The 15,436-nt window shown below is 36.1% G+C and overlaps 1 protein-coding gene across 6 annotated transcripts in view; it reads left to right on the plus strand.

The window, feature by feature from the left end:
• The first annotated feature begins 283 nt into the window (after positions 1-283).
• The window catches only part of LOC145662754 (NF-X1-type zinc finger protein NFXL1-like), a 582,971-nt gene continuing 567,818 nt past the window's right edge, over positions 284-15,436 (plus strand). The window contains exons 1-2 of one of the 6 annotated variants that reach the window (XM_081728623.1): positions 284-300; positions 1,581-1,631. The gene's annotated coding sequence lies outside the window, so the exon portion shown is untranslated. Of the gene's footprint in view, positions 301-1,580; positions 1,641-1,735; positions 2,113-13,662; positions 13,754-15,436 lie in introns of those variants that run through there. The other 5 variants (XM_081728621.1, XM_081728624.1, XM_081728626.1 and 2 more) reach the window with 5 other exon arrangements.

Consider the following 15,436-nt stretch of genomic DNA (forward strand, 5'->3'; position numbering starts at 1 on the left):
CCAAAATTTTAAGTATTTGCAAACTTTTAATGCTATATTTATTATTTTGTATTCTTGAAAGCGCATAGTGCAATGGTTTTGTCAAGATGGTCATTTTTTTTAAAGAAAATATACTCGAGTCTTCCATTGTACATGAAAAATATTTAAATCATTTTAATTCCTTTGTAAAATTATATAGCGACTTGGCAGGAGGCGTTTAGCGACTTTTAGCGACTTTAGAGTACTAAACTAGCGACATTTCACATTGGTGAGTTGGCAACAGTGTTTGTAAGCTTTGTTGGTGAGACGGATTTCAACATCTGCGCCAACAGTGATGCCTATTGAAGGGAAATTTCCCTTGGCGCAGGGAAATTTTGAGTAAATTTTAGAGAAAAGGGAAAAAGGGAAATTGCTTGTAATATCTCAATATTGCAGGGAAATTTGAACCTCTCTTCAATCATTTATACATTGAATGTATTTACGTATCTAATTAATCTCATTAGAATTCAGTATAAATTCAACATCCTATTTGTTCCAAACACAATCCGTTGCACATATTTCACATAAATTCTCACAAGTTATCTTGCTTTGCATTCGTTAATATTTATCAACATTACACATCGATCAACATATTCAGTTAAATTCGAAACATTATAACAATGCTTATTTAAAATCTTTTATCAAAATTAATCTTCCGATTGTTGAATTAAATGCAATGCAATAAGATTAAATATTTCTCAATTAAATTATCACTCCAATATTAATTACCAACTATTATAACAGTTTGGTTTTCCCAATCAGAAGATGTTTTTCCCATCTGCGTGTCGTGAATATAAATATGTATATATGGGCGAATGCTGGTTCATTAGTGTATATGTGTTTGTGTAAGTTTACAGATTTCCTGGTGACTGTGTGCACAGAATTATAAATTCTTAAGAATTCCGCATCTCTAAACTTTGTATTGTGCTTACGAACATTCCTAGTGTACAGCCAAAGACAGTAGCAGCTAGAGTTTTCTTTGTAACTGTTCGTATTCGTTTCAGTAAATATGGAGTTCTGTTCTTAAGTAAAATAAATACTTAATAATTTCCAAATATATACCAAATACATACCAAATATATACTTAATAATTTCTTTGTACCTTGGGTTACATTAATATTAAAATCTATCATGATATCTATAATAAAAATTAGTTACGTAATATTTATTTTATATTTTTTATAATTTATTTAGGTTGTCCGTCCTGACCGAGGTATTTATAGGGTTTTTCCTCAATCACACCAGGCAAGTGCAGAGATTGCACCTTTAACATAGGTCCTGGCCTACACCTTTCCATATCCTTTCCCCTCCTTTATAGTGTCGCCTTAGATACCTAAACAACAAATCAAGTTCAAATTCTGCGTAAGCTCAAAGGAAGGCTGTCAGGTATCTGCTTGTATGTGATTATAAGATTGCGATGAGGGGGTGGAAGCGAAAACGATTAAAAATACGTTTACTAAATACAGTACTTGTACGTTGTGGATGAAGGGAAATTTTGTCCGGAAAAGGGAAATTCTGAAGCTTGTGAAGGGAAAACGGCTCTGAAGGAATTGGCATCACTGTGCGCCAATATAAAACATCACCTTGAGGTGACCAAGGCAAGACAAGAATAGGTTAGTAAGGTTTGTGTAATTCTTTGGTGTTCTAGTATTTAATACAAGTTAAATTCAAGCATATAGGATCAGAAGTGATTGTTGAAATATTACGGTTCAAATATATATCTGTATTCCTTTGGGTCGCGCGGGCCGCGGTGGCTCAGTGGAAGAGCATTCACCTCTGGTGCTTGGGGTCCCGAGTTCGATCTCAGCCCCTGCCAAGTGAACTTTGTAGTAGTGATGGGAATTCTGATTCCTTTCCGGTATTCGATTCCTTTGGATTCGTTGAGGGTAATAGTATACATGAGAACCCCCTGATCTGCGTTTCTTCTGTGTTCTATTACCACTTCTACATGAAATACCATAAATTTTCTACGTAGTGCAATAGTAAGAAGTATCCATATGCACAAGACATGCGATATGCATTAAATTCTCCCCCCCCACACACATAGTCATAGATAAAGTACAAGGGCGCTACACATGCAGATATAAAGTACAGGTACGTTTTTTTTTATTTTCGTATCAGTCGATAAGTAAATAAAAGTCGCTTTGTTACCCCCTTTGTAAGTTCGTACATACTCAATGAACAATCCCTAAAAGTATGAGCGTCCTGCTCCTTCGGGAACTGATGCAGCTTCATGTAGGCCTATACTATATCCAAAATTTAAGCTACCGGTACTTTCTGCGCAAGAATTGTAAGAGTGGCCCCGCATAGCGTAGTCGCTAACACACTCTTGCCTTTGGTGCGAGCGGTCCCGGGTTCTATTCCCGGTGGGGACACTCGGTCGAAAAAGTATAAAATCATTCTGAGGCCAGCCATTCTGATTGGATTTTCCTGGGTTTTCCTCATTGACACCAGAGAAATGCTGGGATGGTACCTAACATAGGTTCTAGGCCATTTCCTTCCTTCCCCTTCCCTCGGTTAGCCGAGGACGTCATCCCTCATGATGGGCTAACTTAGCCATCCATGCTGACAGCCCAGAAATCTAATTCCTAATCCTAAGGATGAAATAGAATCTTTGAGAGGCGGTAATAGGCCTACGTCGAATCTGATGACATTTTAACATTTTTTTTTCTTTTGTCTGTTAGTTTGCCAAGAATGAAAGCAAATACTGCAATGTGAATAACCATAATCATAGATAATGGATTTATGCACCAGAAAGATGCATAAGAGCAACCATTAGGGTTGATATCTGTAGACATTTGCAGTGTTACCACAAATTATGATTCAAAAAAATCAATGTGACGAAAGCGACTAGAACAATGAATTCAACGGCATTAAATGTTATTGTGTTGTCTTTGCGGTATTTTTAAATATTACATCTACTTAATGCTAATAATTGTATTTCAAACGATTTTGCTTATTACAAATGTAATAAAAGTATTAACAATTAGAACACAGCCGTATATGGATTCAAATTGAATTGGAGCTGCTCAAAATAGCAACAGAGGGAGATATTTTGTTTCTGCGGCTATAAACTATCTGGTTCCTTAAGCCATAGCCGGAGAGGGGGCTAGCGTGTAGTCATCCCCCTACTAAATATAGTAAGGATGTTAGCGTATATTTGTTACTAAAGCTGATGAAACGTTAAAAATTGTTGATCATATCTGTTCAAACGATTGACATAAGAAAAAGTCGAATCGGAGGTGTAGGAGGACTGGCCCAATGGGCGTAAATAAGGGCCCCGCAGACGACACATTGCGAGGAGTCTCAAGCCATCAGAGGGCCCTCAAATCGTTAAGTGAAACCTAGACAAGGGGCCCCGCTCCACGCTGTCTGCGCCTCCAAGCCTTTAGTTAAGCCACTGACTGGTCCCCCATTTACTAACCATTATTTCTCTGTTGTTAAACTTGATCAAACCTGATCGAACAATTGGCATCGAAAGATTCCGAATCTGGCGTGAAGAGGGACTAGTTTAGTTTGTACCCCTACTAAATATAGCTTATATTTATGTTAGTAAAGCTGATCAAACGTTAAAAATTGTTGATCATACCTAATCAAACGATTGACATAAGAATAATTTTATTTTTTTTGTGAGGGGGGGGTACTAACTGCACGCAGGTGATTGCAGTCGTCCAAAGTCTCCCAAATTCTGTTTCTATATGCAAATATGTGAGACTGCCAGTGTAAATAGTTGTAAATACATTTAAAAACAATTGGTATATAACTACAAAATAAATGGTACTTTTTTTTTTTTTTTTTTACTTTGTTGTTTGTCCCCTTGTATGGGCAAAGCCGTGGATTCTCAAACCGTTGGATGTTAAAAGTTACCGTGCCGTTAGAGAAAGGGGAGGAAGAAAACAGTTTAGCTTCATCTTCCTGTTTACAAAGCGCGCATAAGGGAGAAGAGGAGGGAGCGCTCAACAAGGAGAAGAATCAAGCAAAGAAGGTGTTTTCTCTTAACGCATGCTCACTATAAAGTCATATGCTTCCAACGTGTCTTCTTGTCTACCGTTTCGTGTGAGTATTCGTTACTAAATCTTGTCAATATCTCCAATGCAGATGTGAATTGATTCCAGGAATCACATGTCTTACTTGACATCCGAATCCAAATGAATACTTTAAGTCATTTGACTCGCAAGATTTTGAAATTAATTCGAGTCCTTTGAGTTGTTTTCAGTATTCGTTCCTTTGAGTACTCAAGAAGAGTGGTTAACGACCCATCACTACTTTGTAGTGAACAAACCCCATGTGCGTAGGTTTCCTCGGGGTTCTCCCGTTACCTCGTACTTTCTTCATTCCACCATTTCAATCATTACTCATCATCACAGTCTCCTTTAGCCTAACCGGCATAACCGTGGGGTCGTAAAACTCAAGGATTTCATTTCATTTTTTCCTTTGGGTCGGGTAGGGACTTCTGAGTTTCTGGTAGAAGAACGGTAAATTTCCAATTGTGGCTTAACAACGACTCAAAATATGGTGCAGGTGTAGTTTTGGCGCACCCCATTTTGCAAGATTTACAGGTAAAATTTAAAACTTCGTATGAAAAGACAAGTTCATAAGAATCAAATTTCTGCAGGCTACAGAATTAAATACAAGATAATAAAGCTGTATTTTAGGTTTACAAGTGTACGATTACTGGTGTAAAATTATTACAAGTGCTTTGCGAAGGATGAAATAAGTAAGGGCATGTGAAAAATGGCTCTATTATTAGCTGCTGTCTTCCACCACTGGTATATTTCTGCACAGTGTACAGGACCTGTGTTTTATGTTTACATATATTGATCATTGAGAGTTTTTAATATGAATCCCTGACCCGTGCTATTGAAACTCGTATCATTGCCGAAACCCACTTCATTCCACTATGATCACTTGCGCGCATACCTACCATCGTTGTCGCGCTTGTTTCCTTCGGACGCACACCCGCGTTAACGCGCGGACCCGCCAGGTTCGCCCTACACTGATTCGGATAGATAGCATTTATGCTCTTTTGTGGCCACCTAGCACATGTTGGTTTGTATCTTTTGCACTAGTTTTTATGCTACACAGCTCTTTTATATGCAAATCGTAGAAGAATGTTAGTTTTTCAATTGTTATTTCTGTTGACCTTTTGGATTTTATCTATGCCAAGTGAGATGTTTTCATGTCTCCCAATGGAAACATTTTAGGAGCAACAAGAAGGAAATTAGTGAGAGAATTATAATTTTTGAACAATTCGTTCTAATGGTGCGTAAAAAGTAAACCTGTACGCAAAATATATTAGGCCTATTACACAAAAGTAGGTTGGTACTCCAATGAAGTTCGGGGTAGATACTTTCTGCATTTTAAAAATATTTTCAAATATGTGGCTCTGAAATGTAAAGAACGTTACTGATATATGTTTGCCGAAAACTGTAACTCGGTTTGGGGTTATGTCGGAAAGAGGGGGGCCGAGCTAAGTACAGAAATAATTTACATTGAAACAACAAAGTTTACCTGACGTAGCCTAACCTAATTTAAGCTAAACTAACCAAAATTAGAAAACATGTTAAAAAGAAGCATACGCTCTTGATACACCTTTAACTAGTGATGAAATTTTTCCAGAAAATTACCGGAAAATTTTCCGATTCATAAAAACATACTCCATTTATTCCTACAGCGTTGTGTAGCCGTAAAATTTATTTGTAATAAAATTGTCTGAAAAAAGTTCCATGAAATGAAAATCTAACTATTCTTCATTTCTGCAAAAATGTGTCAAAATCTTCAAGTTGTTCTTCCCACAAAATTCACCTTTGCTCTCACAAAATCATATTTCGTCAGTTTAATACGCGTAAGATGAAGTTTTCTAATAGCTTTACTACTTTTCTGGATTTACATACTTGCAACATATATGAATAAGTAGAGATAATATAAAGTAGCTACTGTAAATTTTTGAGTGCTCAAAATTGCAGTTTAAGTAACTCATGAAAACAGATACTGAAATTTTTCTGAAAATAAACATTTATTTATTCATATATTTATTGAGAAGTAAAACTAAAATGTAACTAATAAGGAAGCAGACTTCTGTACTTTTCTTCCAATAATATAATAAAAGAAACGTCAAAAGCTGCACTATTAGCGCTGCGTTCTAAAAGCAACGAGTAATTTCATTTTAATTTAAAAAATAAAAAAATTCTTTTTTGTTACATGTGTACTTGTTCTGTCGAATAGTTGTTGTTTGTAATACATTTTTATACATAATAATCGTAGTTTTACAATACACACATCCGCTCTAAGTTATTGATTATGTAAAACTCCAATATTTAGTTAAAGTTACTCAACAAATATTGAAAATATTATGAAAATTAACATTCACTACAATATGTAACGATTATTATATAAAATTGGTATTTTTCCAATTTTAAAAATAAACGAACAGACAAAACTTAATCTGCGAACCGCATTAAGTAAATTTATTTTAATTTATGAAATAAATATATATTTCTTTTTGTACGTTCTTTTTCTATCGTATAGCTACTGTGTTATTATTTTTTACATAATATTTATATTATAGTTTCTGAATGCAAAATGTTTTCTGTTTACATTTTTAGAATTAGAATTTACAATAAAGAAAAAGGCTTATTATTACTATATTAACTTTTCAAATTATGTTGGAAAAACTTCAAACCATAAGTGTGTTTTTACATTAAAACTAGTAGTTTATATAACAGAAGGATTACCTCCTAAGGATTAATAACATAATAAGCTTTTTGCCTGTATACATGCTTCTTGCTTCGTTACATACGTGTTTCAGTAAACCAAGTCATCCTCAGTGTCACTGTTACTAATGCTCATTGTCACTCGTTGTCTGTAAGCGATGTCGGTAAAGATATAGAAGGAATCATCTTCTTCCGCTTGATTCTGTTTTCCGCTCTGAATTGTATGTTGTGGTTCTTCCTTATCCATGAGAAGTGTTAGATTAGACTATAACTTATCGAAACCAACTTCAGTATCTGTCATTCGTAAGCCTGTTTTTCTTCTTTGATTTTTACAAGGCTGAAGGTCTTTCAATTACGATCACATGAGGCAGCAGTTGAAGAGTACTTAAGATTCTACAGCAACTGTAGACAGGGATCTGACAGGAAAGTTCATTGGAAAATTATGATTTGTTGCTGTCTAGCTTTCCTCTACAGGAATTCAATTTTACAGCTCAACGTGCAGTTAAGTATACTGGTTTTCCCCCTAACATCACTATATATTTGGTCTAGGAATTAATTCGTGCGGGTGGACAAGAGATGGCGCAACGAACGGAGCGTCCCACGGTTCCGTGTATCCACACATGTGTTGCAAACCCCTGCCATCGCGTATCGTTCGTAGTATAGGGCAGTGGATTAAAGCGTCAACAACACCAGTTTGTAGTTAAGTGAACATGGCGCAATTTGTGCCTGATAAAGTGTTTTTGCGGGGTGTCCTGCTGCATTACTTTAACATGCAGAAAAGTGCGACTGAAAGTCATCGTATTTTGGTGGACGTGTATGGTGACCATGCTCTAGCTGAGCGAACGTGTCAGAAGTGGTTTGCACGGTTTAGAAGTGGTGATTTCGGCTTGGCAGACCAAGAGCGAGCTGGACAGCCAAAAAAATTTCAAGACGGAGAATTGACAGCATTGCTCGAGCAGGATTCGTGTCAAACGCAGGAACAACTTGCAGCAGCATTAGGCGTTGATCAAACAACAGTCTCCAAACGCTTGAAAGCCATGGGAATGATTCAAAAGATGTCACATTGGGTTCCACATGAATTGAAAGACAGAGACGTTGAAAGACGAAAAACCATTTGCGAATTGCTTCTTCAACGACAGAGCAGAAAGGGGTTTCTGCATCGAATTATTACGGGTGATGAGAAGTGGATCCATTACGAGAACCCTAAACGAAAAAAGGCCTGGGTGAAACCAGGTGAACCAGGTCCATCACAACCAAAACGAGATATTCACTGTGCAAAGGTTATGCTGTGCATATGGTGGGATATGAAAGGTGTGGTGTACTATGAGCTGCTGCAACCGGGTGAAACTATGAATGGAGAACGTTATCGACGACAATTAATGCGTTTGAAGCAAGCTCTGGCCAGAACACGACCAGAATAGGAGAACAGACATGATAAACTTATTGTTCAACATGATAACGCTCGCCCACATGTCGCAAAACCGGTCAAAACCTATTTAGAAAATGTCGGATGGGAAGTTTTACCCCACCCGCCGTATTCACCAGACGTTGCTCCTTCGGACTACTACTTGTTCGATTGCATGAACAACGATTTGATTGGACAGCGGTTTACTTCTTCAGAAGATATCGAAACATGGGTCTCTGACTGGATCGCTTCCAAGGATGAGGACTTCTTTCGCCACGGAATCCGTACATTGCCTGACAGATGGGCGAAAGTGGTGGCTAGCGATGGACAATATTTTTCTTAAGGTATTTATGTATTTTGTGTTTGTACTACACCTTCAATGTGTGCGTACCAACCGCACGAATTAATTCCTAGACCAAATATAATATTTAAACTTGTCCGGCTTATGGAAAGTTGGTCCACTTGTTTCTACATCGTAATGGAAATTTTCTGATCCATGAAAATTCCTTTCACTTGTTTCTACAAAGCAATAAAACTTTCCGATTCATAAAAAGTTGTTTTACTTTTTGCTTCAAAATGATGAAAATTTTTCGATTCATAAAAGATTTGTTTCACTTATTTCTATATAGTACTGGAAATTTTCTGAGCCATGAAAATTTTCAGATTCTTTGAACGATCTTTCACTTTTTAACATTTCTATACATGAATTCAATCAATATTATGGTTAATGAGGAATTGTTACTTGGTCACTGATATTTGTTTAGAACAGAAAATTTTCCGGAAAGATATAGCAGAAAATTTTCCGCTTCACATGACTAGCCTTAACCCACAGGTGTACAATCATAACTGTAGAATTCCCACCAAACTCTCAATAAGAAACAAAAATTACTTCTCTGAAACGTCTCCTCCTTATAGCATTGACTCAGAAGTCCAAATCTATAAAAGTCTATGGCGTTATCAAAAATATAATTCCTAATACCTTACTTGGTATGTGAGATATTAAGATAGAGGTTTTACTGTATTACCCAGCTCGGCTGATAGTTAGTATCTCCCCCATTGTTGCACATACAAGAACTCCAATGTTACTAACTTCACAAAATATTGCTGCACGAGCGAAAGGGGTTAGAAGCGCCGCAGGGACCGTTTTTTTTCAACCTTTATCACAATTTAGGCAGAGGCAAGGTACTCGGTTATGGAGCCATGAAACGACTTGGGGGAGATACTAAATGCCATACTGAAGTAATCTTTTTGCAGTGGGGTGCTCACTGAGAGATACGATCATACTTAACTGCATAACGCCATTAAAATATCTATTAACGTAGGTACTGTTAACTGCCGTAAGGCTGGGTGCTATATTTTTTTATGTGAAGGCGGAGGAGAAAGCCAAACTATTATTTGCACAACAAGAGAGTACGCGATATATATATATGGGTGATTCCACGAAAAGGGAAATTTTCCGTCACGGGTATTTCTTCAAACTACTACTAGAAAGAATCACCTCATTTTTATTTTGTTTGGTAGTAACCGTCACAAAGTAGGTATGCCATGTATAACAGATTGCAAATATAACACGAAACAAACGTAAAAAATTAATTATTACCCAATTTCTCAACACCGTGGGCTGTCACAGACTACAGTTGACTGATTTTAATCAATAAATTACAACTGAAGTCGCAAATCAAACATCCTTTAATGGTAATTAAATGGAAGAGAACACTTTAATGTTTCGGTTTTGTGGAAAGTAAACCTTTATAACGATTATTTTCGAAAGCTTGACTATGCTTCGTTTCTGTCACCTCTATTTCGTCTCAACTCCATGGCAATAGAAAAAAATATCATTGCTCTCAACAGATAGCATGGTCGTCCGCATTGGCAACACCCACAAGAAGACAAGGCAGACATGTTTGACTGAAGAACAGAAAAAGTTGTGTGCATGTGTTAAAAGCTATAGGAAAAATATTTTTGTGTGTGGAAAGCAGGTGCGTATATTAATTGATACTCAACACCATGGTATTTATTACTGAATGTATTTGTATGGTATATACCTTCTTTCCCTTGAGAAACCTACGCCTTAACGTAGAAAATTCATACACAATTACTCACATGTACTGGTTAAAAAGTGGGCCGGTAAAGATAAATTATATTCGATTTTCTCAACTCCATGTCCATCTGAAAACTAAGGAATCCACGGTGTTGAGACAAGTTCACGGAGTTGATAATCCTATAGTGTTTGTTATGCTCATGCTCTTCCAAATATTTGTTCTTTCAATATATTGATAGAAATAAAGCTCGTTTATGGTCTAGTGACTAGTATGCTCGCCTTTCGTGCGTGGTTCTGGGTTTGTTTCCCGGTGGAAGCTCAAAAATTAATGGTGTTTACTTCGCACAATGAGGCAATTGAAAAACTCATTTGAGTAGAAATGTACTGAAACCTGATCGCGCAGACCATCGCAACGGTCGTAGGAGCCGACACGCTGACCACATGTCATTCACACTCAAAGGCCGGCTGGTGGGTTCTAGCCCATTTAAGGAGTGTTTCGCGGAAGTTCAGATTTGGGGCTGTCAGGTAGCCGGAGGTAAAACTTCAGTCAAGTCAAGATGGATGGTATCTGTTTTTAACCTATTGACCAGCTAATTGTTTTCTTTTCAGAGATTGTCGAAGAGTCTGAGGGCAATGTACGGACAGTCAATTTTATGACGCGGATCGGGAGGAATTTCTCCTGGCCTACTAAACCTGACGTTTAAAAAGCGTTGGCAGTTGTGATTCTGTGTAGACTAGAACAGCCCTTCCCTGTTTCCTCAAGACATTTCCTTCATTGGGTGGAAATTGACGGCTACTTAACAAAGAATATCGAATTATCCAAAGAAAACAGAAATGATGAGTGCCTTACACTGTCATTTAGTGTGCATTATACAGGGCGTTTCAAAACAATACCGACAACGTTTGGGAGGTGATTCCTAACACCAAGATAAGATAAAAAGTATAGACCAATCTGGGTGCACAAATGCTTACTTTCGCAGTTATAGGCTGCCGAAAACATTAAAAAATGAACTTTAAAGGTCCATAGCATAAAACAATGGGACCTACCGCAGTCGGGTCAGACTTCACTTAGGAATTAGTATGTGCGCTATCCAAATATCCATGTTTCAGAATCCTGAGGTACTTCCACAACAACTTTTATAGAAGTAGTTGGTGAGTACTTCAGATTATACGCCCGTAGCCAAACTCCCTCTATAAAAATTGCTTTGTGAGCACCTCAGGATTCTGAAACATATTTTTGGATAGTGCACATATTAGTTCCTAAGTGAAGTCGTAACCCGACTACGGCAGGTCTCATAGTTTTGGAGCTATGGACCTTTTAAGTTCATTTTTTTTTTTCATTTTTTCGGCAGCTTATAACTCCGAAAGGAAGCATTTGTGCACCCAGGTTGTCTATACTTTTCGTCTTATCTTGGTGCCAGAAATCAGCTCCCAAACGATGTGTGTAATGTTTTGAAACACATTGTGTATATATACCAAATATACAAATACACTTACCAAATGTTGAAAAAGTATTGCACTTTCGACGTGTTGACTTGATCACACAGAGAAGACAGACGGTTTACATAAGCTCAGAAAACAAGTGAAGTAGACAATAGACAGGTTTAGTGACTACTTCGTCTGTTTCGTAAGCTTATGTGAAAAGTTTGTCCTCTCCATATGATAGTCAACATATTGAAAGCGCAATAATTTTTCAATATTCGGTAAGTGTATGTGTATTTTTTTTCTTATTTACGTCACATATTCATATATATATACATACTCAATTTTGGAACCTTCATTTTTTTATATTTTCATATGTTTGCAGTATTTTCTGGAGTATTTTTATATAACAAATTACGTGTCATCTAGTTTGTTAGAATTTTACACAACATAAGGAAAATAATTCTAACTTACAAAAATTATTGGAAAATTATTTCAATTTTTATGTAAATTATAAACTTAATCACTTATAAACCAAAACTTATCACCCAGATGTATCACGTTTCTCAACTCCACAGCAATTTTCAACTCCGTGTTAACTAATCTCAACTCCGTGGCCTATGGACTCAACTCCGTGGGTGCTGAAAAGTTTATTATTTTTTATTTACTACACCAATAACGATTCAGCTCTGCTGAACACCTAATTAACATGTACTTAGTAGTAGTAAGTGCATGTGATATTTTTATCGAAATAGGTGACCATCAACGGAACAAAAATTTTTCAAGTGAAAATTTCCCTTTTTCGTGGAATCACCCATATATATATATAGATAGATATAACGTTATTGGGAGAAGATTAACCCGACTGACATAATGGTTATCGCTGTGACTTTTGGTTCAAATATTTTAATACGATATTTTAAATTAAAATACAGTTTATATAGAAGTAAAGTAAGTATGAAATAACTATACATAAATTCGAAATTTTAATTATGAAGTATCTATATACAATTTTGGAATTCAAAATTGATTATTGCAACACGAGATAAGCATTAAAGCGCTTGATTGACAAACCAGAGTTAGAACTGAAAATCAAACAATATTGAATTGGTTTACAACAGGGGTGGCTAGCCTTTCTTATGTTTGAGGGCTACTTCTCATTTGTGAAATCACTAGTGATTTACTAATCAAAAATGTAGACTAATAATGAGGACGTGATGGACAGTAAAAAAGAAGTAAATACGAACAATAAAATTAAGATTAATTAAATATTTTTTAAAAACCTAATTAATTCATTTTTATTTTCTCAGAAACGTTCATTTGTTCCCAGAAACTAGAAATCAGTCCATCGAGACTGATTGATACAGACAGTGTGACATAGACCACCGCGGGCTACCTCTCACGATTGCCGGTGGACTAGTAGACCATGGTTGATGTGTTGGCCATCTCTGGTCGGTTATAATGACTTGTTTCGAAGACATGGAAAAGGGTTTGAATCAAAGACCTTTCGCTTCTGATGTATGTGGTTCAAGTTTCAGTTCGGTGTGCTAGTCGGTTTTATCTCATTTTAAACTATGGATCTACCTTTGCTTTAGCCGAGGTTAAACTTCAGATATCAAAGCAAACCAAATTGAACCGGTTACTCTGTTGTAGCTTACGGGGGCGCGGTGGCTCAGTGGTAGAGCGTTCACCTCTGGTGTTAGGGGTCTCGGGTTCAAACCCTGCTAACGCCAAGTGAACTTTGTGGTGGACAAACACCGTGTGCGTGGGTTTTTTCGGGGTTCTCCCGTTTCCTCCCACTTTCTTCATTCCACCATTTCATTCATTATTCATCGTCACCGTCTCCTTTAGCCTAACCGGCATAACCGTGGGACGTAAAATTAAAGATTTCTTTTCATTTTTTCTGTTGTAGCTTTCGTAGTGTGGAAGAATCATCGCATTTCATGAACAGAACCTGGGAAAAAGATATTTCTTTCCTTTTTGTCAACAGAACAGACCACTGGACGACAGGTACAAGCAAATTCTTAACAAAACCTGTTTTTAACTAGATATTTCCCGCTTTCCTTCCAAGAAGCTGCCAGCCAAGAAGGTTAGAAGCGGTGACCTATTCGTTCCTTTGTTTCTCTACGGGGGACTACACCTGGCTTGCATGCGGTAAGTTGAACAGGTCCAACTTATCTCATTGTATCATATGCAAGAGAGATATGAGATAAACTAATTTAGAGTTGATGATTTCTGAAATTTATCTCTACCCTTGAAACTTTATCATCAAATCTATATTGCGCCTTAGACGTCTTACTCTCTGGAAACCATTTTTGAGATTCATCCAACCAGCATTCTTCATATTCTTTAGTAGGAGGTTTACGAGAAGAAAATTTCAAATAAAGTAACACAAGTAGTACTAAAACTAAACTAATAAAACTCGTAAACCATTGTTGAGATTTTTCTTTTTATTTAAATAAAAATAGAGTATAAAATTTATTCTATCGGAAGGTACGCGTAGAAACATAAAGTACTATTAATTTCGAACGTTTCCAAGAATATGCAGGTAAAGTACAGACATATAATATACAATTAAATAATAAAAATTATAAAAATATACGATTTGAAATAGAGTTAATTTAAATATCAGTATACAAATTAACTCAAGTCAATCTTGCCGTTTATAGTACACGTGCTCAGAAAAAAATGCGCGTATACAGTAACTGACGATTTTTCGTATTTATTCCATTTTCCTTACGTTTATAAATAAAATTAGGGCATTACTCAAGCAGACGATTCTACTAAATTTTTACAGATCTCTTACACTTTTAAGTTAGGTTAGAGCTTTCTGGTTGGTTCTATCAAATTTTAACAAATTTCTTACATTTTCAGATTAACTACGTTAGGTTAGGTTTTCCGTTATTCTTTTACTACAGAAAAAAAGTGTATGTATTGCCTCTGTTGTAAATTTTTACTTTGTTTCCACACTTGGCGCACTTGATTTGAGGCGTGATCGCAGCTACCATTTCGATCGAGAAACTTTATGATCCTATTCTCTTTATCACACAATATATATAAAGTTACGTCCATTGAAATGTCTATTACTAACATACGAACAGAAAATTCTCGCCATCCATTTCTACAGAATTTACATTCTTATATTCTTCCGCTTCAGTAAATAGTTTTTATACAATATTTCACACCCATTCAATATTCATTTCAATATGTTGTGCACTGACAGAAACAATATGGGTAAACTTTACAATACATGCTCTACCTGTGCATCGTTAAGTAGGACTTCTTCAAAGGTGTAGAGTAGAGAAAGATTGAGATAAGTAGGGTAGTTTTAGGAATGGGTTAGCTTAAGGTTAGGGAAGTTTTGACCTATTTTCATAAAATTTAGAGAGTAATTTTTCGTTTCTGATTGAGTATACCAGCTGGTGCGGGCATTGTAGTTAACCCGAAATTACTTATATCCACATACTCATTTCTTCATAAGAAATGTGTCATCATATTTACCTATAAATTTTCCATTTGGTGGAACCGTCTGCTCGAGTGAACCCAAATTCAGTCAGTAAGTGGACCCCCAATCCATCTATGGATATATATATATATATATATATATATATATATATATGTATGTATATATATATATGTATATATATATATATATGTATATATATATATATATATATATATATATATATATATATATATATATAAAAAACTAATAATAATAATAATAATAATGTTTATTTCTGTGCCATGAACAGCCTAACGGCAAAAATACAGCACTTTATCAGACAATATAAGCACATATTACATACAATGTAAGCTATATACTAAAACAATAAA

The sequence above is a fragment of the Thermobia domestica genome, chromosome 10 (genome assembly GCF_964235325.1).
Source record: "Thermobia domestica chromosome 10, izTheDome1.hap1.1, whole genome shotgun sequence".
NCBI classification, from domain to species: Eukaryota; Metazoa; Arthropoda; class Insecta; order Zygentoma; family Lepismatidae; genus Thermobia; species Thermobia domestica.